This window comes from Heterodontus francisci, chromosome 41 (assembly GCF_036365525.1).
Source record: "Heterodontus francisci isolate sHetFra1 chromosome 41, sHetFra1.hap1, whole genome shotgun sequence".
Taxonomy (NCBI): domain Eukaryota; kingdom Metazoa; phylum Chordata; class Chondrichthyes; order Heterodontiformes; family Heterodontidae; genus Heterodontus; species Heterodontus francisci.
In genome coordinates, this window is record NC_090411.1 from 9217733 (window position 1) to 9242911 (window position 25179).

The 25179-nt window shown below is 56.0% G+C and overlaps 14 non-coding genes and 5 pseudogenes across 14 annotated transcripts; all 19 read left to right on the forward strand.

The window, feature by feature from the left end:
* Positions 1-1163: 1163 nt before the first annotated feature.
* LOC137355182 (U2 spliceosomal RNA) lies at positions 1164-1354 on the forward strand. The gene has a single exon (XR_010970818.1). It is a non-coding gene; the product is annotated as a U2 spliceosomal RNA (small nuclear RNA).
* A 388-nt stretch (positions 1355-1742) lies between these two features.
* LOC137355183 (U2 spliceosomal RNA) lies at positions 1743-1933 on the forward strand. The gene has a single exon (XR_010970820.1). It is a non-coding gene; the product is annotated as a U2 spliceosomal RNA (small nuclear RNA).
* Positions 1934-2321: 388 nt separating this feature from the next.
* Positions 2322-2430, forward strand: LOC137354544 (U2 spliceosomal RNA; annotated as a pseudogene).
* A 5200-nt stretch (positions 2431-7630) lies between these two features.
* On the forward strand, positions 7631-7816 carry LOC137354225 (U2 spliceosomal RNA). Its single transcript, XR_010970324.1, has one exon. It is a non-coding gene; the product is annotated as a U2 spliceosomal RNA (small nuclear RNA).
* Positions 7817-8202: 386 nt separating this feature from the next.
* LOC137355184 (U2 spliceosomal RNA) lies at positions 8203-8393 on the forward strand. The gene has a single exon (XR_010970821.1). It is a non-coding gene; the product is annotated as a U2 spliceosomal RNA (small nuclear RNA).
* Positions 8394-8779: 386 nt separating this feature from the next.
* On the forward strand, positions 8780-8970 carry LOC137355185 (U2 spliceosomal RNA). Its single transcript, XR_010970822.1, has one exon. It is a non-coding gene; the product is annotated as a U2 spliceosomal RNA (small nuclear RNA).
* A 388-nt stretch (positions 8971-9358) lies between these two features.
* Positions 9359-9549, forward strand: LOC137355186 (U2 spliceosomal RNA). The gene has a single exon (XR_010970823.1). It is a non-coding gene; the product is annotated as a U2 spliceosomal RNA (small nuclear RNA).
* A 388-nt stretch (positions 9550-9937) lies between these two features.
* Positions 9938-10128, forward strand: LOC137355187 (U2 spliceosomal RNA). The gene has a single exon (XR_010970824.1). It is a non-coding gene; the product is annotated as a U2 spliceosomal RNA (small nuclear RNA).
* A 388-nt stretch (positions 10129-10516) lies between these two features.
* Positions 10517-10707, forward strand: LOC137353805 (U2 spliceosomal RNA). Its single transcript, XR_010969957.1, has one exon. It is a non-coding gene; the product is annotated as a U2 spliceosomal RNA (small nuclear RNA).
* Positions 10708-11095: 388 nt separating this feature from the next.
* On the forward strand, positions 11096-11286 carry LOC137353806 (U2 spliceosomal RNA). Its single transcript, XR_010969958.1, has one exon. It is a non-coding gene; the product is annotated as a U2 spliceosomal RNA (small nuclear RNA).
* A 388-nt stretch (positions 11287-11674) lies between these two features.
* Positions 11675-11865, forward strand: LOC137355189 (U2 spliceosomal RNA). The gene has a single exon (XR_010970826.1). It is a non-coding gene; the product is annotated as a U2 spliceosomal RNA (small nuclear RNA).
* Positions 11866-12253: 388 nt separating this feature from the next.
* On the forward strand, positions 12254-12444 carry LOC137355190 (U2 spliceosomal RNA). Its single transcript, XR_010970827.1, has one exon. It is a non-coding gene; the product is annotated as a U2 spliceosomal RNA (small nuclear RNA).
* A 386-nt stretch (positions 12445-12830) lies between these two features.
* LOC137353850 (U2 spliceosomal RNA) lies at positions 12831-13021 on the forward strand. The gene has a single exon (XR_010970002.1). It is a non-coding gene; the product is annotated as a U2 spliceosomal RNA (small nuclear RNA).
* A 386-nt stretch (positions 13022-13407) lies between these two features.
* Positions 13408-13598, forward strand: LOC137353851 (U2 spliceosomal RNA). Its single transcript, XR_010970003.1, has one exon. It is a non-coding gene; the product is annotated as a U2 spliceosomal RNA (small nuclear RNA).
* A 388-nt stretch (positions 13599-13986) lies between these two features.
* LOC137354787 (U2 spliceosomal RNA) lies at positions 13987-14082 on the forward strand (annotated as a pseudogene).
* Positions 14083-15407: 1325 nt separating this feature from the next.
* Positions 15408-15606, forward strand: LOC137354402 (U2 spliceosomal RNA). The gene has a single exon (XR_010970413.1). It is a non-coding gene; the product is annotated as a U2 spliceosomal RNA (small nuclear RNA).
* A 388-nt stretch (positions 15607-15994) lies between these two features.
* Positions 15995-16103, forward strand: LOC137354545 (U2 spliceosomal RNA; annotated as a pseudogene).
* Positions 16104-21303: 5200 nt separating this feature from the next.
* Positions 21304-21484, forward strand: LOC137354425 (U2 spliceosomal RNA; annotated as a pseudogene).
* Positions 21485-21872: 388 nt separating this feature from the next.
* Positions 21873-21981, forward strand: LOC137354546 (U2 spliceosomal RNA; annotated as a pseudogene).
* Positions 21982-25179: the final 3198 nt, after the last annotated feature.

Below are 25179 nucleotides of genomic sequence, written 5' to 3' on the forward strand. Positions count from 1 at the left end.
GGGTGGGTGATGACAGGGTCTTTGGGATTTCCTGTAGGGGATTGTGATGAAAGGGTCTTTGGGATTTCTTGGGTGGAAGGATGATGAAAGGGTCTTTGGGATTTCCTGGGGGGAGGGTGATGAAAGGGTCTTTGTGATTTTCTGGGGGGGAGGGTGATGAGTGGGTCTTTGGGATTTCCTGGGGGGGAGGGTGATGAAAGGTTCTCTGGGATTTCCTGGGGAGGATGGTGATGAAAGTGTCTTTGGGATTTCCAGGGGGGGAGGGTGATGAAAGGGTCTTTGTGATTTTCTCGGGGGGAGGGTGATGAGTGGATCTTTGGGATTTCCTGGGCGGGGGAGGGTGATGAAAGGCTGTTTGGGATTTCCTGGGGGGGAGGATGATGAAAGTTTCTATAGCATTTCCTGGCAGGGTGAGGGTGATGAAAGGGTCTTTGGGATTTCCTGGCAGGGGGTGGGGGTGAGGGTGATGAAAGGGTCTTCGGGATTTCATGAGGGGGAAGGGTAATGAAAGGCTCTTTGGGATTTCCTGAAGGGGGGAAGGGTGATGAAAGGGTCTTTGGTATTTCCTGGGGCGGAGGCTGATGAGAGGATCTTTGGGATTTCATGCCGGGGGGGAGCGTGATGAAAGGGTCTTTGGGAATTCCTGGCGTGGGGAGTGTGATGAAAGGGTCTTTGGGATTTCCTGAAGGGCGGAGGGTGATGAGACAGGGGCTTGCCCCGTCCACTCCATGCATCCACCTGGTATTGCAGTGTTTCCAGGAGCGGTGCAGCTTCCCCCCTCCACGGGGGCGAGACCCCTGCTGAAAAATAGAATTCGCAATAGTGACGGCGCTGCTGCTCGGCTGACTTTGCTGCAGTTTTCCGTGGGCGCTACGCTGCCCCCTGTTGGATTGCCCCGCAGTTGCAGGCCGCCCTTTGCTGCCCAGCGCGCGCGGTTGTCTTTATTCCTGCGCAACGCCTCGCGCAGAAGCGCAAGGAATGGCTGCGCGTGGCATGCACGCGTGCTTTCCTTTCTGCTTGCAAGGCCCGGCAACAAAAGGAGCTCTGGCTCAAAGACCGCCCGCCGTCGCCTCTTTCGCCCGAGGCTCGCCCACCCGGAGGCTACTTTGACGTAGAGGCCGCACGCCGGGCCTGACGCGCGCAGCAAACGCAGTTTTACGGCCATCGCTTCTCGGCCTTTTGGCTAAGATCAAGTGTAGTATCTGTTCTTATCAGTTTAATATCTGATACGTCCCCTATCTGGGGACCAAATATTAAATTGATTTTTGGGACAGGGAGATGGAGCAGGGGCTTGCCCCGTCCACTCCATGCATCCACCTGGTATTGCAGTGTTTCCAGGAGCGGTGCAGCTTCCCCCCTCCATGGGGGCGAGACCCCTGCTGAAAAATAGAATTCGCAATAGTGACGGCGCTGCTGCTCGGCTGACTTTGCTGCAGTTTTCCGTGGGTGCTACGCTGTTCCCTGTTGGATTGCCTCGCAGTTGCAGGCCGCCCCTTGCTGCCCAGCGCGCGCGGTTGTCTTTATTCCTGCGCAATGCCTCGCGCAGAAGCGCAAGGAATGGCTGCGCGTGGCATGCACGCGTGCTTTCCTTTCTGCTTGCAAGGCCCGGCAACAAAAGGAGCTCTGGCTCAAAGACCGCCCGCCGTCGCCTCTTTCGCCCGAGGCTCGCCCACCCGGAGGCTACTTTGACGTAGAGGCCGCACGCCGGGCCTGACGCGCGCAGCAAACGCAGTTTTACGGCCATCGCTTCTCGGCCTTTTGGCTAAGATCAAGTGTAGTATCTGTTCTTATCAGTTTAATATCTGATACGTCCCCTATCTGGGGACCAAATATTAAATTGATTTTTGGGACAGGGAGATGGAGCAGGGGCTTGCCCCGTCCACTCCATGCATCCACCTGGTATTGCAGTGTTTCCAGGAGCGGTGCAGCTTCCCCCCTCCACGGGAGCGAGACCCCTGCTGAAAAATAGAATTCGCAATAGTGACGGCGCTGCTGCTCGGCTGACTTTGCTGCAGTTTTCCGTGGGCGCTACGCTGCCCCCTGTTGGATTGCCCCGCAGTTGCAGGCCGCCCCTTGCTGCCCAGCGCGCGCGGTTGTCTTTATTCCTGCGCAATGCCTCGCGCAGAAGCGCAAGGAATGGCTGCGCGTGGCATGCACGCGTGCTTTCCTTTCTGCTTGCAAGGCCCGGCAACAAAAGGAGCTCTGGCTCAAAGACCGCCCGCCGTCGCCTCTTTCGCCCGAGGCTCGCCCACCCGGAGGCTACTTTGACGTAGAGGCCGCACGCCGGGCCTGACGCGCGCAGCAAACGCAGTTTTACGGCCATCGCTTCTCGGCCTTTTGGCTAAGATCAAGTGTAGTATCTGTTCTTATCAGTGCTTATTTGATTGAGAAGAGACCATGATCATTGCTTTTTGATCCTGGGGAAGCTTTGAGTAAAATGGCTATAACCAATTTTCGAGCTTCGGGCCAGGGAGTGCGCAACACCGTTCGGGTGGTCGTGAAGGACAAGGAAGGAGATGCACCGGTCGATCGCACCTTCTTCATCAAGAAAATTCTCTTCGATTGCTGCGGATTTCAAGCGACGGACGTCTTCTGCCTGCAGGATTTCCCCAGCAGTGGATACTTCGACGTGACGTTCCGGAACGTGGCGGGATGCATCAAGTTCCTGAAGGCGTTCAAGGAGAAAGGGGACCGGGCGCCACTGTCGATCCTCACAGCGGAGCCGCTCTTCACGCTTCCGTCACAACGGGACCGGGTGGTGACGATTCACCTCTACAACCCCCATGTTCCGGTGGTGGATGTACTCACCTTTCTCGCCAGGTACGTCGAGGTGGCCGGCAGCAGCACTGATGTCAAGGACCCCTTTGGGATCTGGACCAGCAAGCGGCAGGTCAAGGTGACCTTGAAGGTAGATCCCAGTGGAGCCATCATCCACCCTCCCTCCAGCTTCGCTATCGGGGGAAGTCGAGGCTTCTTGGTCTACGCTGGGCAGCCCAGAGTTTGTCGCACCTGTGGCAAATCTGGTCACATGGCAGCCAACTGCAGCACGGTTGTTTGCAAGAACTGCAAGGAGGAAGGCCATCAGACCAAGGACTGTAAGCAGACTAAGTGTTGCAACTTGTGCGGTGCGGCAGGCCATCTCTACAAGACCTGTCCCAAACGTTGTCAAAGCTATGCTCAGGCGGCAAGGTCCAAGGAATGGCCGGGCGAAGGTTCGACGAAGGCGTCCGCTGTTCGAAAGGAGACCAGCAACCTTCTCCGCAGTGAGGAACTTCAACCTGAGAAGGAAGGGGAGGCGGCTGAAACCAACGACCCAGCACCTACCCAGCGCCCGGAAACCCCTCCCCCACAGACAGAATCAATGGAGGAGGAGGCAGCAGATGGACAAACAGGTCAGTGGCAAGTGGTCCAGAGGAGAACCACAAAGAAAAAACATCCCAAAGCCACCACCCAAACCAGTGGCAAGAGGAGGCTCTCTTCTGAATCAGACTGCAACAACTCCTCTTCACTGGACGGGGAAATGCTGGAACGACAGCCCCTTCAAAAGAGGCGGCAGAACTCCGAGATGGATGATAAAGCATCCCAGCCCCCGGGCACTGGAAGCTGTGATGGGCCCAGCGTGCCCCAACCCCAATGCCCCACACGTAACGACGTGGCCAACGCATCTCAGCTCCAGGACACCGGGAGCAAAGACACGTCTGGCGCACCTGAGCTCCGGGAGACCGGGAGCTGTGATGTTTTCGAGGAGGAACAGATGGAAGCAGCTGAGGACAACCCAATCCTCTCTGCCTACAAGACCCCCCCGATGTCACCCGAGCGGCACAAACCCTGCAGGAAAAATCAGGAGGGGTTTCTGAGCCCAACCAACGTGAAACTGCTTGCGCATACGATGGGTATGCAGGAACATCCCGAAGGGGAAGGACTGGGACTAGCGAGGACAAATGGTATGGGAAGCAACAACTAATTTTTATTAAAAAATGGGTGTAAGAATTGCTTCCATTAATGTGCGTAGCATTAAATCGACTACGCGATGTGTTTCAACCTTGGATTACCTTGCCAAGGTCAAAGCTGACCTACTGTTTCTGCAGGAGTGTGGAATACCACACCTCAGCACCTACAGGCAGTGGTCGCGATGGTGGTCCCACGGGCCATCGATCTGGTCGGGGGGTAATGACTGCCGTTCCTCCGGCCTGGGTATTCTGCTGCGGGGAGGTAACTTCACCATCTCCGAAGTTAAGGAGGTGGTGGGCGGCCGCCTCCTCGTAGCAGACGTGATGTACAACAACGCTCCGCTCCGGTTGATCAACGTGTACGCCCCGGTACAACGCAGCGAGCGGCTGACCGTCTTCCAGCAGCTCCCACTGCTGCTGGCGACGTCCAGGCCGGTCATCCTAGGCGGTGACTTCAACTGCATCATCGATGCGGCTGGACGATCCGGCAGTGACGACAGCAAACTGGACGCTACGTCCAGATTCCTAGTAGAAACAGTTAAGGATGCCAAACTGCACGACGTCTTCAGCAAACCTGCAGACGGAGCGCAGCGCAGATACACATGGTCAAGATCGGACGGGTCTGCCCGTTCCAGGATTGACTTCCTGTTTGTGTCCCGTGCTGTCACGGTCGGATCCACCGACGTCAAGCCGGTGTTCTTCTCCGACCACTGCCTCTTACTGGCCGACTGTCACTTACAGGACGACCAGCGGGTTGGCAGAGGGACGTGGAAGCTCAATGCGACACTGCTGACCCCAGAGAACGTTGAGGAACTCAAAAGGGATTACAAAGGTTGGAGGACCGTGAAACCCCTCTTTGAGTCTCCAGTTCACTGGTGGGAAGCGATTAAGGAGAACATCAAGAGGTTCTTCATCCACAAAGGTGTTCAGAAGGCGAGAGAGAGACAGAGGGAACTGTCCCGACTCCAGAAAATTATGCAAAATCTACTCCGGTTGCAGTCAATGGGGGTCGAGGTCAAGGAGGACCTCCAAGAGGTGAAGAGCCAGCAGGCCTCGCTCTTTGCCAAGGAGGCCTCCAAGATCATCTTCCGGTCCAGAGTCCGCTCCATCGAGCAGGATGAGACGTGCTCGCGTTACTTCTTCCAAAAGGTACACAGAGAGAGCTCTGTTATCAGCAGCCTGAAGGAAGAAGATGGCTCGGTAACGTCTTCGCAGTCCGACATACTAAGGATCAGCAAATCCTTTTATGCTGGGCTGTATGACGCGAAGCCCACAGACAGCAGAGCCTCCCAGTCCTTCCTGTCATCTATCACAGAGGTCTTAGATGACAGCAGGAGGGAGGGACTGGACAAGCCGCTAACTCTGGACGAGCTGACAAAGGCCGTCGAGTCTTTCGAGGCGAGTAAAACTCCCGGGAGCGACGGCTTACCGGTCGAGTTGTACTCGGCCCTGTGGGACTGGGTCGGCCCGGACCTGCTGGAAGTATACGAGAGTATGCTCCTGGCCGGTAGCATGTCAGAATCCATGAGAAAAGGCATCATCACCCTCATTTACAAGCAGAAGGGGGAGAGGGTAGAAATCAGAAATTGGCGGCCCATCTCACTGCTTAATGTTGATTACAAGATTCTGTCCAAAGTCATAGCCAGTCGAGTCAAGTCTGCTCTGGAGTTGGTGATTCACCCCGATCAGACCTGTACTGTACCCGGCAGGAAGATCTCTGATAGCCTCGCGCTACTCAGGGATACGATCGCCTACGTACGGGACAGGAGGGTGGACACCTGCCTCATCAGCCTGGACCAGGAGAAGGCTTTTGACAGGATATCGCACACCTACATGATGGACGTGCTTTCCAAAATGGGGTTTGGGGAGGGAATCTGCAATTGGATCCAACTGCTCTACACAAACATCAGTAGCGCAGTGTCAATCAACGGGTGGGAATCTGAAAGTTTCCCGATCAAATCTGGAGTCAGACAGGGCTGTCCTCTGTCCCCGGTCTTGTTTGTTTGCTGTATTGAACCCTTTGCTGAGTCTATTAGGAAGGATGCGAGCATAAGAGGGGTGACAATCCCAGGCAGCGGAGGCACTCAGGTCAAAACCTCCCTGTACATGGATGACGTCGCCGTCTTCTGCTCGGATCCGCTGTCCGTGCGCAGACTGATGAGCATCTGCGACCAGTTCGAACTGGCCTCGGGAGCCAAAGTTAACCACGGCAAGAGCGAGGCCATGTTCTTTGGGAACTGGGCTGACCGATCCTTTGTCCCCTTCACCGTCAGGTCAGATTACCTGAAGGTGCTGGGGATATGGTTCGGAAGGGCCGGGGCGTGCACCAAAACATGGGAGGAGCGAGTAGCCAAGGTACGACAAAAGTTGGGCATGTGGGGGCAGCGATCTCTCTCCATTGTGGGTAAGAACCTGGTCATCAGGTGCGAGGCGCTCACGTTGTTGCTCTACGTGGCGCAGGTCTGGCCCATACCCCACTCCTGTGCCGTGGCAGTCACCCGAGCCATTTTCCGCTTCGTCTGGGGATCTAAAATGGACCGGGTCCGGAGGGACACGATGTTCAAATCTCTGGACATGGGCGGGAAAAATGTACCCAACGTGGCCCTCATCCTGATGACCACCTTCGTGTGCGGCTGCATCAAGCTATGTGTAGATCCCCAGTACGCAAACTCCAAGTGTCACTACGTGCTGAGGTTCTATCTGTCCCCGGTGTTGCGAAGGATGGGCCTGGTCACATGGCCGCGGAACGCTCCGTGCAGTTGGGACGTGCCGTACCACCTATCCTTCGTGGAGCAGTTTCTGCGGAAAAACACCTTTGACCACCGGTCCATCAGGCAGTGGTCTGCACGGAATGTCCTCAAGGCCCTACGGGAAAAGGAAACGGTGGATCCTGTCGGATGGTTCCCCGAGCAGACCGTCAAAGTCATTTGGCGGAATGCCTCATCACCAGAACTTTCAAACAAGCACCAAGACGTAGCTTGGCTGGTGGTGAGAAGGGCCCTCCCCGTCAGATCCTTCATGCACACCCGAAGTCTCGCCCCCTCCGCACAGTGCCCCCGCGTTGGCTGTGGTGGGGAAGAGACGGTCGCCCACCTCCTCCTGGAATGTGCCTTTGCAAAGCAGGTGTGGAAAGAGATGCAGTGGTTTTTGTCAAGGTTCATCCCAAGCAGCTCTGTAACACAGGAGTCTGTGCTCTACGGGCTGTTCCCAGGGACGCACACCGAGACAAACATCAACTGCTGCTGGAGGACTATCAATTCGGTGAAAGACGCCCTTTGGTCTGCCCGAAACTTGCTGGTCTTCCAGCGCAAAGAGTTGTCCACCACCGAATGTTGCAGACTGGCACATTCCAAGGTCCAGGACTACGTGCTGAGGGACGCACTAAAGCTTGGGGCAGCCGCAGCAAAGGCTCAATGGGGAAAGACCACAGTGTAAGGTTCCCCCACCAAGCTGGACTGAGGGGCTGGATCCATGGGAAACCCCTCGAACTGTATCATTAATATTCTGAATTGCTGTAAATGTAAAACTGTAATTGACATGACAATTGAGAAACGGAAGGGTTGGGAAGAAACTCATGACAGTATTGAAGGAAACTGATCTCCCTTGCAATGTTTGTATTTTTTGGTGCTGTTTGGAAACTGTTTGGCAATGTAATTTTTACAGATTTTTATGAATAAAGTATATTTTGGAAATAAAAAAAAAAAAAAAAAGTATCTGTTCTTATCAGTTTAATATCTGATACGTCCCCTATCTGGGGACCAAATATTAAATTGATTTTTGGGACAGGGAGATGGAGCAGGGGCTTGCCCCGTCCACTCCATGCATCCACCTGGTATTGCAGTGTTTCCAGGAGCGGTGCAGCTTCCCCCCTCCACGGGAGCGAGACCCCTGCTGAAAAATAGAATTCGCAATAGTGACGGCGCTGCTGCTCGGCTGACTTTGCTGCAGTTTTCCGTGGGCGCTACGCTGCCCCCTGTTGGATTGCCCCGCAGTTGCAGGCCGCCCTTTGCTGCCCAGCGCGCGCGCGTCTTTTTTCCTGCGCAACGCCTCGCGCAGAAGCGCGAGGAATGGCTGCGCGTGGCATGCACGCGTGCTTTCCTTTCTGCTTGCAAGGCCCGGCAACAAAAGGAGCTCTGGCTCAAAGACCGCCCGCCGTCGCCTCTTTCGCCCGAGGCTCGCCCACCCGGCGGCTACTTTGAGGTAGAGGCCGCACGCCGGGCCTGACGCGCGCAGCAAACGCAGTTTTACGGCCATCGCTTCTCGGCCTTTTGGCTAAGATCAAGTGTAGTATCTGTTCTTATCAGTTTAATATCTGATACGTCCCCTATCTGGGGACCAAATATTAAATTGATTTTTGGGACAGGGAGATGGAGCAGGGGCTTGCCCCGTCCACTCCATGCATCCACCTGGTATTGCAGTGTTTCCAGGAGCGGTGCAGCTTCCCCCCTCCACGGGAGCGAGACCCCTGCTGAAAAATAGAATTCGCAATAGTGACGGCGCTGCTGCTCGGCTGACTTTGCTGCAGTTTTCCGTGGGCGCTACGCTGCCCCCTGTTGGATTGCCCCGCAGTTGCAGGCCGCCCTTTGCTGCCCAGCGCGCGCGCGTCTTTTTTCCTGCGCAACGCCTCGCGCAGAAGCGCGAGGAATGGCTGCGCGTGGCATGCACGCGTGCTTTCCTTTCTGCTTGCAAGGCCCGGCAACAAAAGGAGCTCTGGCTCAAAGACCGCCCGCCGTCGCCTCTTTCGCCCGAGGCTCGCCCACCCGGCGGCTACTTTGACGTAGAGGCCGCACGCCGGGCCTGACGCGCGCAGCAAACGCAGTTTTACGGCCATCGCTTCTCGGCCTTTTGGCTAAGATCAAGTGTAGTATCTGTTCTTATCAGTTTAATATCTGATACGTCCCCTATCTGGGGACCAAATATTAAATTGATTTTTGGGACAGGGAGATGGAGCAGGGGCTTGCCCCGTCCACTCCATGCATCCACCTGGTATTGCAGTGTTTCCAGGAGCGGTGCAGCTTCCCCCCTCCACGGGAGCGAGACCCCTGCTGAAAAATAGAATTCGCAATAGTGACGGCGCTGCTGCTCGGCTGACTTTGCTGCAGTTTTCCGTGGGCGCTACGCTGCCCCCTGTTGGATTGCCCCGCAGTTGCAGGCCGCCCTTTGCTGCCCAGCGCGCGCGGTTGTCTTTATTCCTGCGCAATGCCTCGCGCAGAAGCGCAAGGAATGGCTGCGCGTGGCATGCACGCGTGCTTTCCTTTCTGCTTGCAAGGCCCGGCAACAAAAGGAGCTCTGGCTCAAAGACCGCCCGCCGTCGCCTCTTTCGCCCGAGGCTCGCCCACCCGGCGGCTACTTTGACGTAGAGGCCGCACGCCGGGCCTGACGCGCGCAGCAAACGCAGTTTTACGGCCATCGCTTCTCGGCCTTTTGGCTAAGATCAAGTGTAGTATCTGTTCTTATCAGTTTAATATCTGATACGTCCCCTATCTGGGGACCAAATATTAAATTGATTTTTGGGACAGGGAGATGGAGCAGGGGCTTGCCCCGTCCACTCCATGCATCCACCTGGTATTGCAGTGTTTCCAGGAGCGGTGCAGCTTCCCCCCTCCACGGGAGCGAGACCCCTGCTGAAAAATAGAATTCGCAATAGTGACGGCGCTGCTGCTCGGCTGACTTTGCTGCAGTTTTCCGTGGGCGCTACGCTGCCCCCTGTTGGATTGCCCCGCAGTTGCAGGCCGCCCTTTGCTGCCCAGCGCGCGCGGTTGTCTTTATTCCTGCGCAATGCCTCGCGCAGAAGCGCAAGGAATGGCTGCGCGTGGCATGCACGCGTGCTTTCCTTTCTGCTTGCAAGGCCCGGCAACAAAAGGAGCTCTGGCTCAAAGACCGCCCGCCGTCGCCTCTTTCGCCCGAGGCTCGCCCACCCGGCGGCTACTTTGACGTAGAGGCCGCACGCCGGGCCTGACGCGCGCAGCAAACGCAGTTTTACGGCCATCGCTTCTCGGCCTTTTGGCTAAGATCAAGTGTAGTATCTGTTCTTATCAGTTTAATATCTGATACGTCCCCTATCTGGGGACCAAATATTAAATTGATTTTTGGGACAGGGAGATGGAGCAGGGGCTTGCCCCGTCCACTCCATGCATCCACCTGGTATTGCAGTGTTTCCAGGAGCGGTGCAGCTTCCCCCCTCCATGGGGGCGAGACCCCTGCTGAAAAATAGAATTCGCAATAGTGACGGCGCTGCTGCTCGGCTGACTTTGCTGCAGTTTTCCGTGGGTGCTACGCTGTTCCCTGTTGGATTGCCCCGCAGTTGCAGGCCGCCCCTTGCTGCCCAGCGCGCGCGGTTGTCTTTATTCCTGCGCAATGCCTCGCGCAGAAGCGCAAGGAATGGCTGCGCGTGGCATGCACGCGTGCTTTCCTTTCTGCTTGCAAGGCCCGGCAACAAAAGGAGCTCTGGCTCAAAGACCGCCCGCCATCGCCTCTTTCGCCCGAGGCTCGCCCACCCGGCGGCTGCTTTGACGTAGAGGCCGCACGCCGGGCCTGACGCGCGCAGCAAACGCAGTTTTACGGCCATCGCTTCTCGGCCTTTTGGCTAAGATCAAGTGTAGTATCTGTTCTTATCAGTTTAATATCTGATACGTCCCCTGTCTGGGGACCAAATATTAAATTGATTTTTGGGACAGGGAGATGGAGCAGGGGCTTGCCCCGTCCACTCCATGCATCCACCTGGTATTGCAGTGTTTCCAGGAGCGGTGCAGCTTCCCCCCTCCACGGGGGCGAGACCCCTGCTGAAAAATAGAATTCGCAATAGTGACGGTGCTGCTGCTCGGCTGACGTTGCTGCAGTTTTCCGTGGGCGCTACGCTGCCCCCTGTTGGATTGCCCCGCAGTTGCAGGCCGCCCCTTGCTGCCCAGCGCGCGCGGTTGTCTTTATTCCTGCGCAATGCCTCGCGCAGAAGCGCAAGGAATGGCTGCGCGTGGCATGCACGCGTGCTTTCCTTTCTGCTTGCAAGGCCCGGCAACAAAAGGAGCTCTGGCTCAAAGACCGCCCGCCATCGCCTCTTTCGCCCGAGGCTCGCCCACCCGGCGGCTGCTTTGACGTAGAGGCCGCACGCCGGGCCTGACGCGCGCAGCAAACGCAGTTTTACGGCCATCGCTTCTCGGCCTTTTGGCTAAGATCAAGTGTAGTATCTGTTCTTATCAGTTTAATATCTGATACGTCCCCTGTCTGGGGACCAAATATTAAATTGATTTTTGGGACAGGGAGATGGAGCAGGGGCTTGCCCCGTCCACTCCATGCATCCACCTGGTATTGCAGTGTTTCCAGGAGCGGTGCAGCTTCCCCCCTCCACGGGGGCGAGACCCCTGCTGAAAAATAGAATTCGCAATAGTGACGGCGCTGCTGCTCGGCTGACGTTGCTGCAGTTTTCCGTGGGCGCTACGCTGCCCCCTGTTGGATTGCCCCGCAGTTGCAGGCCGCCCCTTGCTGCCCAGCGCGCGCGGTTGTCTTTATTCCTGCGCAATGCCTCGCGCAGAAGCGCAAGGAATGGCTGCGCGTGGCATGCACGCGTGCTTTCCTTTCTGCTTGCAAGGCCCGGCAACAAAAGGAGCTCTGGCTCAAAGACCGCCCGCCGTCGCCTCTTTCGCCCGAGGCTCGCCCACCCGGAGGCTACTTTGACGTAGAGGCCGCACGCCGGGCCTGACGCGCGCAGCAAACGCAGTTTTACGGCCATCGCTTCTCGGCCTTTTGGCTAAGATCAAGTGTAGTATCTGTTCTTATCAGTTTAATATCTGATACGTCCCCTATCTGGGGACCAAATATTAAATTGATTTTTGGGACAGGGAGATGGAGCAGGGGCTTGCCCCGTCCACTCCATGCATCCACCTGGTATTGCAGTGTTTCCAGGAGCGGTGCAGCTTCCCCCCTCCACGGGAGCGAGACCCCTGCTGAAAAATAGAATTCGCAATAGTGACGGCGCTGCTGCTCGGCTGACTTTGCTGCAGTTTTCCGTGGGCGCTACGCTGCCCCCTGTTGGATTGCCCCGCAGTTGCAGGCCGCCCCTTGCTGCCCAGCGCGCGCGGTTGTCTTTATTCCTGCGCAATGCCTCGCGCAGAAGCGCAAGGAATGGCTGCGCGTGGCATGCACGCGTGCTTTCCTTTCTGCTTGCAAGGCCCGGCAACAAAAGGAGCTCTGGCTCAAAGACCGCCCGCCATCGCCTCTTTCGCCCGAGGCTCGCCCACCCGGAGGCTACTTTGACGTAGAGGCCGCACGCCGGGCCTGACGCGCGCAGCAAACGCAGTTTTACGGCCATCGCTTCTCGGCCTTTTGGCTAAGATCAAGTGTAGTATCTGTTCTTATCAGTTTAATATCTGATACGTCCCCTATCTGGGGACCAAATATTAAATTGATTTTTGGGACAGGGAGATGGAGCAGGGGCTTGCCCCGTCCACTCCATGCATCCACCTGGTATTGCAGTGTTTCCAGGAGCGGTGCAGCTTCCCCCCTCCACGGGAGCGAGACCCCTGCTGAAAAATAGAATTCGCAATAGTGACGGCGCTGCTGCTCGGCTGACTTTGCTGCAGTTTTCCGTGGGCGCTACGCTGCCCCCTGTTGGATTGCCCCGCAGTTGCAGGCCGCCCTTTGCTGCCCAGCGCGCGCGCGTCTTTTTTCCTGCGCAACGCCTCGCGCAGAAGCGCGAGGAATGACTGCGCGTGGCATGCACGCGTGCTTTCCTTTCTGCTTGCAAGGCCCGGCAACAAAAGGAGCTCTGGCTCAAAGACCGCCCGCCGTCGCCTCTTTCGCCCGAGGCTCGCCCACCCGGCGGCTACTTTGACGTAGAGGCCGCACGCCGGGCCTGACGCGCGCAGCAAACGCAGTTTTACGGCCATCGCTTCTCGGCCTTTTGGCTAAGATCAAGTGTAGTATCTGTTCTTATCAGTTTAATATCTGATGCGTCCCCTATCTGGGGACCAAATATTAAATTGATTTTTGGGACAGGGAGATGGAGCAGGGGCTTGCCCCGTCCACTCCATGCATCCACCTGGTATTGCAGTGTTTCCAGGAGCGGTGCAGCTTCCCCCCTCCACGGGAGCGAGACCCCTGCTGAAAAATAGAATTCGCAATAGTGACGGCGCTGCTGCTCGGCTGACTTTGCTGCAGTTTTCCGTGGGCGCTACACTGCCCCCTGTTGGATTGCCCCGCAGTTGCAGGCCGCCCTTTGCTGCCCAGCGCGCGCGCGTCTTTTTTCCTGCGCAACGCCTCGCGCAGAAGCGCGAGGAATGGCTGCACGTGGCATGCACGCGTGCTTTCCTTTCTGCTTGCAAGGCCCGGCAACAAAAGGAGCTCTGGCTCAAAGACCGCCCGCCGTCGCCTCTTTCGCCCGAGGCTCGCCCACCCGGCGGCTACTTTGACGTAGAGGCCGCACGCCGGGCCTGACGCGCGCAGCAAACGCAGTTTTACGGCCATCGCTTCTCGGCCTTTTGGCTAAGATCAAGTGTAGTATCTGTTCTTATCAGTTTAATATCTGATGCGTCCCCTATCTGGGGACCAAATATTAAATTGATTTTTGGGACAGGGAGATGGAGCAGGGGCTTGCCCCGTCCACTCCATGCATCCACCTGGTATTGCAGTGTTTCCAGGAGCGGTGCAGCTTCCCCCCTCCATGGGGGCGAGACCCCTGCTGAAAAATAGAATTCGCAATAGTGACGGCGCTGCTGCTCGGCTGACTTTGCTGCAGTTTTCCGTGGGTGCTACGCTGTTCCCTGTTGGATTGCCCCGCAGTTGCAGGCCGCCCCTTGCTGCCCAGCGCGCGCGGTTGTCTTTATTCCTGCGCAATGCCTCGCGCAGAAGCGCAAGGAATGGCTGCGCGTGGCATGCACGCGTGCTTTCCTTTCTGCTTGCAAGGCCCGGCAACAAAAGGAGCTCTGGCTCAAAGACCGCCCGCCGTCGCCTCTTTCGCCCGAGGCTCGCCCACCCGGCGGCTACTTTGACGTAGAGGCCGCACGCCGGGCCTGACGCGCGCAGCAAACGCAGTTTTACGGCCATCGCTTCTCGGCCTTTTGGCTAAGATCAAGTGTAGTATCTGTTCTTATCAGTTAATGGGGCGTGCACCAAAACATGGGAGGAGCGAGTAGCCAAGGTACGACAAAAGTTGGGCATGTGGGGGCAGCGATCTCTCTCCATTGTGGGTAAGAACCTGGTCATCAGGTGCGAGGCGCTCACGTTGTTGCTCTACGTGGCGCAGGTCTGGCCCATACCCCACTCCTGCGCCGTGGCAGTCACCCGAGCCATTTTCCGCTTCGTCTGGGGATCTAAAATGGACCGGGTCCGGAGGGACACGATGTTCAAATCTCTGGACATGGGCGGGAAAAATGTACCCAACGTGGCCCTCATCCTGATGACCACCTTCGTGTGCGGCTGCATCAAGCTATGTGTCGATCCCCAGTACGCAAACTCCAAGTGTCACTACGTGCTGAGGTTCTATCTGTCCCCGGTGTTGCGAAGGATGGGCCTGGTCACATTGCCGCGGAACGCTCCGTGCAGTTGGGACGTGCCGTACCACCTATCCTTCGTGGAGCAGTTTCTGCGGAAAAACACCTTTGACCACCGGTCCATCAGGCAGTGGTCTGCACGGAATGTCCTCAAGGCCCTACGGGAAAAGGAAACGGTGGATCCTGTCGGATGGTTCCCCGAGCAGACCGTCAAAGTCATTTGGCGGAATGCCTCATCACCAGAACTTTCAAACAAGCACCAAGACGTAGCTTGGCTGGTGGTGAGAAGGGCCCTCCCCGTCAGATCCTTCATGCACACCCGAAGTCTCGCCCCCTCCGCACAGTGCCCCCGCGTTGGCTGTGGTGGGGAAGAGACGGTCGCCCACCTCCTCCTGGAATGTGCCTTTGCAAAGCAGGTGTGGAAAGAGATGCAGTGGTTTTTGTCAAGGTTCATCCCAAGCAGCTCTGTAACACAGGAGTCTGTGCTCTACGGGCTGTTCCCAGGGACGCACACCGAGACAAACATCAACTGCTGCTGGAGGACTATCAATTCGGTGAAAGACGCCCTTTGGTCTGCCCGAAACTTGCTGGTCTTCCAGCGCAAAGAGTTGTCCACCACCGAATGTTGCAGACTGGCACATTCCAAGGTCCAGGACTACGTGCTGAGGGACGCACTAAAGCTTGGGGCAGCCGCAGCAAAGGCTCAATGGGGAAAGACCACAGTGTAAGGTTCCCCCACCAAGCTGGACTGAGGGGCTGGATCCATGGGAAACCCCTCGAACTGTATCGTTAATATTCTGAATTGCTGTAAATGTAAAACTGTAATTGACATGACAATTGAGAAACGGAAGGGTTGGGAAGAAACTCATGACAGTATTGAAGGAAACTGATCTCCCTTGCAGTGTTTGTATTTTTTGGTGCTGTTTGGAAACTGTTTGGCAATGTAATTTTTACAGATTTTTATGAATAAAGTATATTTTGGAAATAAAAAAAAAAAAAAAAAAAAAAAAAAAAAAAAATCTGTTCTTATCAGTTTAATATCTGATACGTCCCCTATCTGGGGACCAAATATTAAATTGATTTTTGGGACAGGGAGATGGAGCAGGGGCTTGCCCCGTCCACTCCATGCATCCACCTGGTATTGCAGTGTTTCCAGGAGCGGTGCAGCTTCCCCCCTCCACGGGAGCGAGACCCCTGCTGAAAAATAGAATTCGCAATAGTGACGGCGCTGCTGCTCGGCTGACTTTGCTGCAGTTTTCCGTGGGCGCTACGCTGCCCCCTGTTGGATTGCCCCGCAGTTGCAGGCCGCCCTTTGCTGCCCAGCGCGCGCGGTTGTCTTTATTCCTGCGCAATGCCTCGCGCAGAAGCGCAAGGAATGGCTGCGCGTGGCATGCACGCGTGCTTTCCTTTCTGCTTGCAAGGCCCGGCAACAAAAGGAGCTCTGGCTCAAAGACCGCCCGCCGTCGCCTCTTTCGCCCGAGGCTCGCCCACCCGGCGGCTACTTTGACGTAGAGGCCGCACGCCGGGCCTGACGCGCGCAGCAAACGCAGTTTTACGGCCATCGCTTCTCGGCCTTTTGGCTAAGATCAAGTGTAGTATCTGTTCTTATCAGTGCTTATTTGATTGAGAAGAGACCATGATCATTGCTTTTTGATCCTGGGGAAGCTTTGAGTAAAATGGCTATAACCAATTTTCGAGCTTCGGGCCAGGGAGTGCGCAACACCGTTCGGGTGGTCGTGAAGGACAAGGAAGGAGATGCACCGGTCGATCGCACCTTCTTCATCAAGAAAATTCTCTTCGATTGCTGCGGATTTCAAGCGACGGACGTCTTCTGCCTGCAGGATTTCCCCAGCAGTGGATACTTCGACGTGACGTTCCGGAACGTGGCGGGATGCATCAAGTTCCTGAAGGCGTTCAAGGAGAAAGGGGACCGGGCGCCACTGTCGATCCTCACAGCGGAGCCGCTCTTCACGCTTCCGTCACAACGGGACCGGGTGGTGACGATTCACCTCTACAACCCCCATGTTCCGGTGGTGGATGTACTCACCTTTCTCGCCAGGTACGTCGAGGTGGCCGGCAGCAGCACTGATGTCAAGGACCCCTTTGGGATCTGGACCAGCAAGCGGCAGGTCAAGGTGACCTTGAAGGTAGATCCCAGTGGAGCCATCATCCACCCTCCCTCCAGCTTCGCTATCGGGGGAAGTCGAGGCTTCTTGGTCTACGCTGGGCAGCCCAGAGTTTGTCGCACCTGTGGCAAATCTGGTCACATGGCAGCCAACTGCAGCACGGTTGTTTGCAAGAACTGCAAGGAGGAAGGCCATCAGACCAAGGACTGTAAGCAGACTAAGTGTTGCAACTTGTGCGGTGCGGCAGGCCATCTCTACAAGACCTGTCCCAAACGTTGTCAAAGCTATGCTCAGGCGGCAAGGTCCAAGGAATGGCCGGGCGAAGGTTCGACGAAGGCGTCCGCTGTTCGAAAGGAGACCAGCAACCTTCTCCGCAGTGAGGAACTTCAACCTGAGAAGGAAGGGGAGGCGGCTGAAACCAACGACCCAGCACCTACCCAGCGCCCGGAAACCCCTCCCCCACAGACAGAATCAATGGAGGAGGAGGCAGCAGATGGACAAACAGGTCAGTGGCAAGTGGTCCAGAGGAGAACCACAAAGAAAAAACATCCCAAAGCCACCACCCAAACCAGTGGCAAGAGGAGGCTCTCTTCTGAATCAGACTGCAACAACTCCTCTTCACTGGACGGGGAAATGCTGGAACGACAGCCCCTTCAAAAGAGGCGGCAGAACTCCGAGATGGATGATAAAGCATCCCAGCCCCCGGGCACTGGAAGCTGTGATGGGCCCAGCGTGCCCCAACCCCAATGCCCCACACGTAACGACGTGGCCAACGCATCTCAGCTCCAGGACACCGGGAGCAAAGACACGTCTGGCGCACCTGAGCTCCGGGAGACCGGGAGCTGTGATGTTTTCGAGGAGGAACAGATGGAAGCAGCTGAGGACAACCCAATCCTCTCTGCCTACAAGACCCCCCCGATGTCACCCGAGCGGCACAAACCCTGCAGGAAAAATCAGGAGGGGTTTCTGAGCCCAACCAACGTGAAACTGCTTGCGCATACGATGGGTATGCAGGAACATCCCGAAGGGGAAGGACTGGGACTAGCGAGGACAAATGGTATGGGAAGCAACAACTAATTTTTATTAAAAAATGGGTGTAAGAATTGCTTCCATTAATGTGCGTAGCATTAAATCGACTACGCGATGTGTTTCAACCTTGGATTACCTTGCCAAGGTCAAAGCTGACCTACTGTTTCTGCAGGAGTGTGGAATACCACACCTCAGCACCTACAGGCAGTGGTCGCGATGGTGGTCCCACGGGCCATCGATCTGGTCGGGGGGTAATGACTGCCGTTCCTCCGGCCTGGGTATTCTGCTGCGGGGAGGTAACTTCACCATCTCCGAAGTTAAGGAGGTGGTGGGCGGCCGCCTCCTCGTAGCAGACGTGATGTACAACAACGCTCCGCTCCGGTTGATCAACGTGTACGCCCCGGTACAACGCAGCGAGCGGCTGACCGTCTTCCAGCAGCTCCCACTGCTGCTGGCGACGTCCAGGCCGGTCATCCTAGGCGGTGACTTCAACTGCATCATCGATGCGGCTGGACGATCCGGCAGTGACGACAGCAAACTGGACGCTACGTCCAGATTCCTAGTAGAAACAGTTAAGGATGCCAAACTGCACGACGTCTTCAGCAAACCTGCAGACGGAGCGCAGCGCAGATACACATGGTCAAGATCGGACGGGTCTGCCCGTTCCAGGATTGACTTCCTGTTTGTGTCCCGTGCTGTCACGGTCGGATCCACCGACGTCAAGCCGGTGTTCTTCTCCGACCACTGCCTCTTACTGGCCGACTGTCACTTACAGGACGACCAGCGGGTTGGCAGAGGGACGTGGAAGCTCAATGCGACACTGCTGACCCCAGAGAACGTTGAGGAACTCAAAAGGGATTACAAAGGTTGGAGGACCGTGAAACCCCTCTTTGAGTCTCCAGTTCACTGGTGGGAAGCGATTAAGGAGAACATCAAGAGGTTCTTCATCCACAAAGGTGTTCAGAAGGCGAGAGAGAGACAGAGGGAACTGTCCCGACTCCAGAAAATTATGCAAAATCTACTCCGGTTGCAGTCAATGGGGGTCGAGGTCAAGGAGGACCTCCAAGAGGTGAAGAGCCAGCAGGCCTCGCTCTTTGCCAAGGAGGCCTCCAAGATCATCTTCCGGTCCAGAGTCCGCTCCATCGAGCAGGATGAGACGTGCTCGCGTTACTTCTTCCAAAAGGTACACAGAGAGAGCTCTGTTATCAGCAGCCTGAAGGAAGAAGATGGCTCGGTAACGTCTTCGCAGTCCGACATACTAAGGATCAGCAAATCCTTTTATGCTGGGCTGTATGACGCGAAGCCCACAGACAGCAGAGCCTCCCAGTCCTTCCTGTCATCTATCACAGAGGTCTTAGATGACAGCAGGAGGGAGGGACTGGACAAGCCGCTAACTCTGGACGAGCTGACAAAGGCCGTCGAGTCTTTCGAGGCGAGTAAAACTCCCGGGAGCGACGGCTTACCGGTCGAGTTGTACTCGGCCCTGTGGGACTGGGTCGGCCCGGACCTGCTGGAAGTATACGAGAGTATGCTCCTGGCCGGTAGCATGTCAGAATCCATGAGAAAAGGCATCATCACCCTCATTTACAAGCAGAAGGGGGAGAGGGTAGAAATCAGAAATTGGCGGCCCATCTCACTGCTTAATGTTGATTACAAGATTCTGTCCAAAGTCATAGCCAGTCGAGTCAAGTCTGCTCTGGAGTTGGTGATTCACCCCGATCAGACCTGTACTGTACCCGGCAGGAAGATCTCTGATAGCCTCGCGCTACTCAGGGATACGATCGCCTACGTACGGGACAGGAGGGTGGACACCTGCCTCATCAGCCTGGACCAGGAGAAGGCTTTTGACAGGATATCGCACACCTACATGATGGACGTGCTTTCCAAAATGGGGTTTGGGGAGGGAATCTGCAATTGGATCCAACTGCTCTACACAAACATCAGTAGCGCAGTGTCAATCAACGGGTGGGAATCTGAAAGTTTCCCGATCAAATCTGGAGTCAGACAGGGCTGTCCTCTGTCCCCGGTCTTGTTTGTTTGCTGTATTGAACCCTTTGCTGAGTCTATTAGGAAGGATGCGAGCATAAGAGGGGTGACAATCCCAGGCAGCGGAGGCACTCAGGTCAAAACCTCCCTGTACATGGATGACGTCGCCGTCTTCTGCTCGGATCCGCTGTCCGTGCGCAGACTGATGAGCATCTGCGACCAGTTCGAACTGGCCTCGGGAGCCAAAGTTAACCACGGCAAGAGCGAGGCCATGTTCTTTGGGAACTGGGCTGACCGATCCTTTGTCCCCTTCACCGTCAGGTCAGATTACCTGAAGGTGCTGGGGATATGGTTCGGAAGGGCCGGGGCGTGCACCAAAACATGGGAGGAGCGAGTAGCCAAGGTACGACAAAAGTTGGGCATGTGGGGGCAGCGATCTCTCTCCATTGTGGGTAAGAACCTGGTCATCAGGTGCGAGGCGCTCACGTTGTTGCTCTACGTGGCGCAGGTCTGGCCCATACCCCACTCCTGTGCCGTGGCAGTCACCCGAGCCATTTTCCGCTTCGTCTGGGGATCTAAAATGGACCGGGTCCGGAGGGACACGATGTTCAAATCTCTGGACATGGGCGGGAAAAATGTACCCAACGTGGCCCTCATCCTGATGACCACCTTCGTGTGCGGCTGCATCAAGCTATGTGTAGATCCCCAGTACGCAAACTCCAAGTGTCACTACGTGCTGAGGTTCTATCTGTCCCCGGTGTTGCGAAGGATGGGCCTGGTCACATGGCCGCGGAACGCTCCGTGCAGTTGGGACGTGCCGTACCACCTATCCTTCGTGGAGCAGTTTCTGCGGAAAAACACCTTTGACCACCGGTCCATCAGGCAGTGGTCTGCACGGAATGTCCTCAAGGCCCTACGGGAAAAGGAAACGGTGGATCCTGTCGGATGGTTCCCCGAGCAGACCGTCAAAGTCATTTGGCGGAATGCCTCATCACCAGAACTTTCAAACAAGCACCAAGACGTAGCTTGGCTGGTGGTGAGAAGGGCCCTCCCCGTCAGATCCTTCATGCACACCCGAAGTCTCGCCCCCTCCGCACAGTGCCCCCGCGTTGGCTGTGGTGGGGAAGAGACGGTCGCCCACCTCCTCCTGGAATGTGCCTTTGCAAAGCAGGTGTGGAAAGAGATGCAGTGGTTTTTGTCAAGGTTCATCCCAAGCAGCTCTGTAACACAGGAGTCTGTGCTCTACGGGCTGTTCCCAGGGACGCACACCGAGACAAACATCAACTGCTGCTGGAGGACTATCAATTCGGTGAAAGACGCCCTTTGGTCTGCCCGAAACTTGCTGGTCTTCCAGCGCAAAGAGTTGTCCACCACCGAATGTTGCAGACTGGCACATTCCAAGGTCCAGGACTACGTGCTGAGGGACGCACTAAAGCTTGGGGCAGCCGCAGCAAAGGCTCAATGGGGAAAGACCACAGTGTAAGGTTCCCCCACCAAGCTAGACTGAGGGGCTGGATCCATGGGAAACCCCTCGAACTGTATCGTTAATATTCTGAATTGCTGTAAATGTAAAACTGTAATTGACATGACAATTGAGAAACGGAAGGGTTGGGAAGAAACTCATGACAGTATTGAAGGAAACTGATCTCCCTTGCAATGTTTGTATTTTTTGGTGCTGTTTGGAAACTGTTTGGCAATGTAATTTTTACAGATTTTTATGAATAAAGTATATTTTGGAAATAAAAAAAAAAAAAAATCTGTTCTTATCAGTTTAATATCTGATGCGTCCCCTATCTGGGGACCAAATATTAAATTGATTTTTGGGACAGGGAGATGGAGCAGGGGCTTGCCCCGTCCACTCCATGCATCCACCTGGTATTGCAGTGTTTCCAGGAGCGGTGCAGCTTCCCCCCTCCATGGGGGCGAGACCCCTGCTGAAAAATAGAATTCGCAATAGTGACGGCGCTGCTGCTCGGCTGACTTTGCTGCAGTTTTCCGTGGGCGCTACGCTGCCCCCTGTTGGATTGCCCCGCAGTTGCAGGCCGCCCCTTGCTGCCCAGCGCGCGCGGTTGTCTTTATTCCTGCGCAATGCCTCGCGCAGAAGCGCAAGGAATGGCTGCGCGTGGCATGCACGCGTGCTTTCCTTTCTGCTTGCAAGGCCCGGCAACAAAAGGAGCTCTGGCTCAAAGACCGCCCGCCGTCGCCTCTTTCGCCCGAGGCTCGCCCACCCGGAGGCTACTTTGACGTAGAGGCCGCACGCCGGGCCTGACGCGCGCAGCAAACGCAGTTTTACGGCCATCGCTTCTCGGCCTTTTGGCTAAGATCAAGTGTAGTATCTGTTCTTATCAGTGCTTATTTGATTGAGAAGAGACCATGATCATTGCTTTTTGATCCTGGGGAAGCTTTGAGTAAAATGGCTATAACCAATTTTCGAGCTTCGGGCCAGGGAGTGCGCAACACCGTTCGGGTGGTCGTGAAGGACAAGGAAGGAGATGCACCGGTCGATCGCACCTTCTTCATCAAGAAAATTCTCTTCGATTGCTGCGGATTTCAAGCGACGGACGTCTTCTGCCTGCAGGATTTCCCCAGCAGTGGATACTTCGACGTGACGTTCCGGAACGTGGCGGGATGCATCAAGTTCCTGAAGGCGTTCAAGGAGAAAGGGGACCGGGCGCCACTGTCGATCCTCACAGCGGAGCCGCTCTTCACGCTTCCGTCACAACGGGACCGGGTGGTGACGATTCACCTCTACAACCCCCATGTTCCGGTGGTGGATGTACTCACCTTTCTCGCCAGGTACGTCGAGGTGGCCGGCAGCAGCACTGATGTCAAGGACCCCTTTGGGATCTGGACCAGCAAGCGGCAGGTCAAGGTGACCTTGAAGGTAGATCCCAGTGGAGCCATCATCCACCCTCCCTCCAGCTTCGCTATCGGGGGAAGTCGAGGCTTCTTGGTCTACGCTGGGCAGCCCAGAGTTTGTCGCACCTGTGGCAAATCTGGTCACATGGCAGCCAACTGCAGCACGGTTGTTTGCAAGAACTGCAAGGAGGAAGGCCATCAGACCAAGGACTGTAAGCAGACTAAGTGTTGCAACTTGTGCGGTGCGGCAGGCCATCTCTACAAGACCTGTCCCAAACGTTGTCAAAGCTATGCTCAGGCGGCAAGGTCCAAGGAATGGCCGGGCGAAGGTTCGACGAAGGCGTCCGCTGTTCGAAAGGAGACCAGCAACCTTCTCCGCAGTGAGGAACTTCAACCTGAGAAGGAAGGGGAGGCGGCTGAAACCAACGACCCAGCACCTACCCAGCGCCCGGAAACCCCTCCCCCACAGACAGAATCAATGGAGGAGGAGGCAGCAGATGGACAAACAGGTCAGTGGCAAGTGGTCCAGAGGAGAACCACAAAGAAAAAACATCCCAAAGCCACCACCCAAACCAGTGGCAAGAGGAGGCTCTCTTCTGAATCAGACTGCAACAACTCCTCTTCACTGGACGGGGAAATGCTGGAACGACAGCCCCTTCAAAAGAGGCGGCAGAACTCCGAGATGGATGATAAAGCATCCCAGCCCCCGGGCACTGGAAGCTGTGATGGGCCCAGCGTGCCCCAACCCCAATGCCCCACACGTAACGACGTGGCCAACGCATCTCAGCTCCAGGACACCGGGAGCAAAGACACGTCTGGCGCACCTGAGCTCCGGGAGACCGGGAGCTGTGATGTTTTCGAGGAGGAACAGATGGAAGCAGCTGAGGACAACCCAATCCTCTCTGCCTACAAGACCCCCCCGATGTCACCCGAGCGGCACAAACCCTGCAGGAAAAATCAGGAGGGGTTTCTGAGCCCAACCAACGTGAAACTGCTTGCGCATACGATGGGTATGCAGGAACATCCCGAAGGGGAAGGACTGGGACTAGCGAGGACAAATGGTATGGGAAGCAACAACTAATTTTTATTAAAAAATGGGTGTAAGAATTGCTTCCATTAATGTGCGTAGCATTAAATCGACTACGCGATGTGTTTCAACCTTGGATTACCTTGCCAAGGTCAAAGCTGACCTACTGTTTCTGCAGGAGTGTGGAATACCACACCTCAGCACCTACAGGCAGTGGTCGCGATGGTGGTCCCACGGGCCATCGATCTGGTCGGGGGGTAATGACTGCCGTTCCTCCGGCCTGGGTATTCTGCTGCGGGGAGGTAACTTCACCATCTCCGAAGTTAAGGAGGTGGTGGGCGGCCGCCTCCTCGTAGCAGACGTGATGTACAACAACGCTCCGCTCCGGTTGATCAACGTGTACGCCCCGGTACAACGCAGCGAGCGGCTGACCGTCTTCCAGCAGCTCCCACTGCTGCTGGCGACGTCCAGGCCGGTCATCCTAGGCGGTGACTTCAACTGCATCATCGATGCGGCTGGACGATCCGGCAGTGACGACAGCAAACTGGACGCTACGTCCAGATTCCTAGTAGAAACAGTTAAGGATGCCAAACTGCACGACGTCTTCAGCAAACCTGCAGACGGAGCGCAGCGCAGATACACATGGTCAAGATCGGACGGGTCTGCCCGTTCCAGGATTGACTTCCTGTTTGTGTCCCGTGCTGTCACGGTCGGATCCACCGACGTCAAGCCGGTGTTCTTCTCCGACCACTGCCTCTTACTGGCCGACTGTCACTTACAGGACGACCAGCGGGTTGGCAGAGGGACGTGGAAGCTCAATGCGACACTGCTGACCCCAGAGAACGTTGAGGAACTCAAAAGGGATTACAAAGGTTGGAGGACCGTGAAACCCCTCTTTGAGTCTCCAGTTCACTGGTGGGAAGCGATTAAGGAGAACATCAAGAGATTCTTCATCCACAAAGGTGTTCAGAAGGCGAGAGAGAGACAGAGGGAACTGTCCCGACTCCAGAAAATTATGCAAAATCTACTCCGGTTGCAGTCAATGGGGGTCGAGGTCAAGGAGGACCTCCAAGAGGTGAAGAGCCAGCAGGCCTCGCTCTTTGCCAAGGAGGCCTCCAAGATCATCTTCCGGTCCAGAGTCCGCTCCATCGAGCAGGATGAGACGTGCTCGCGTTACTTCTTCCAAAAGGTACACAGAGAGAGCTCTGTTATCAGCAGCCTGAAGGAAGAAGATGGCTCGGTAACGTCTTCGCAGTCCGACATACTAAGGATCAGCAAATCCTTTTATGCTGGGCTGTATGACGCGAAGCCCACAGACAGCAGAGCCTCCCAGTCCTTCCTGTCATCTATCACAGAGGTCTTAGATGACAGCAGGAGGGAGGGACTGGACAAGCCGCTAACTCTGGACGAGCTGACAAAGGCCGTCGAGTCTTTCGAGGCGAGTAAAACTCCCGGGAGCGACGGCTTACCGGTCGAGTTGTACTCGGCCCTGTGGGACTGGGTCGGCCCGGACCTGCTGGAAGTATACGAGAGTATGCTCCTGGCCGGTAGCATGTCAGAATCCATGAGAAAAGGCATCATCACCCTCATTTACAAGCAGAAGGGGGAGAGGGTAGAAATCAGAAATTGGCGGCCCATCTCACTGCTTAATGTTGATTACAAGATTCTGTCCAAAGTCATAGCCAGTCGAGTCAAGTCTGCTCTGGAGTTGGTGATTC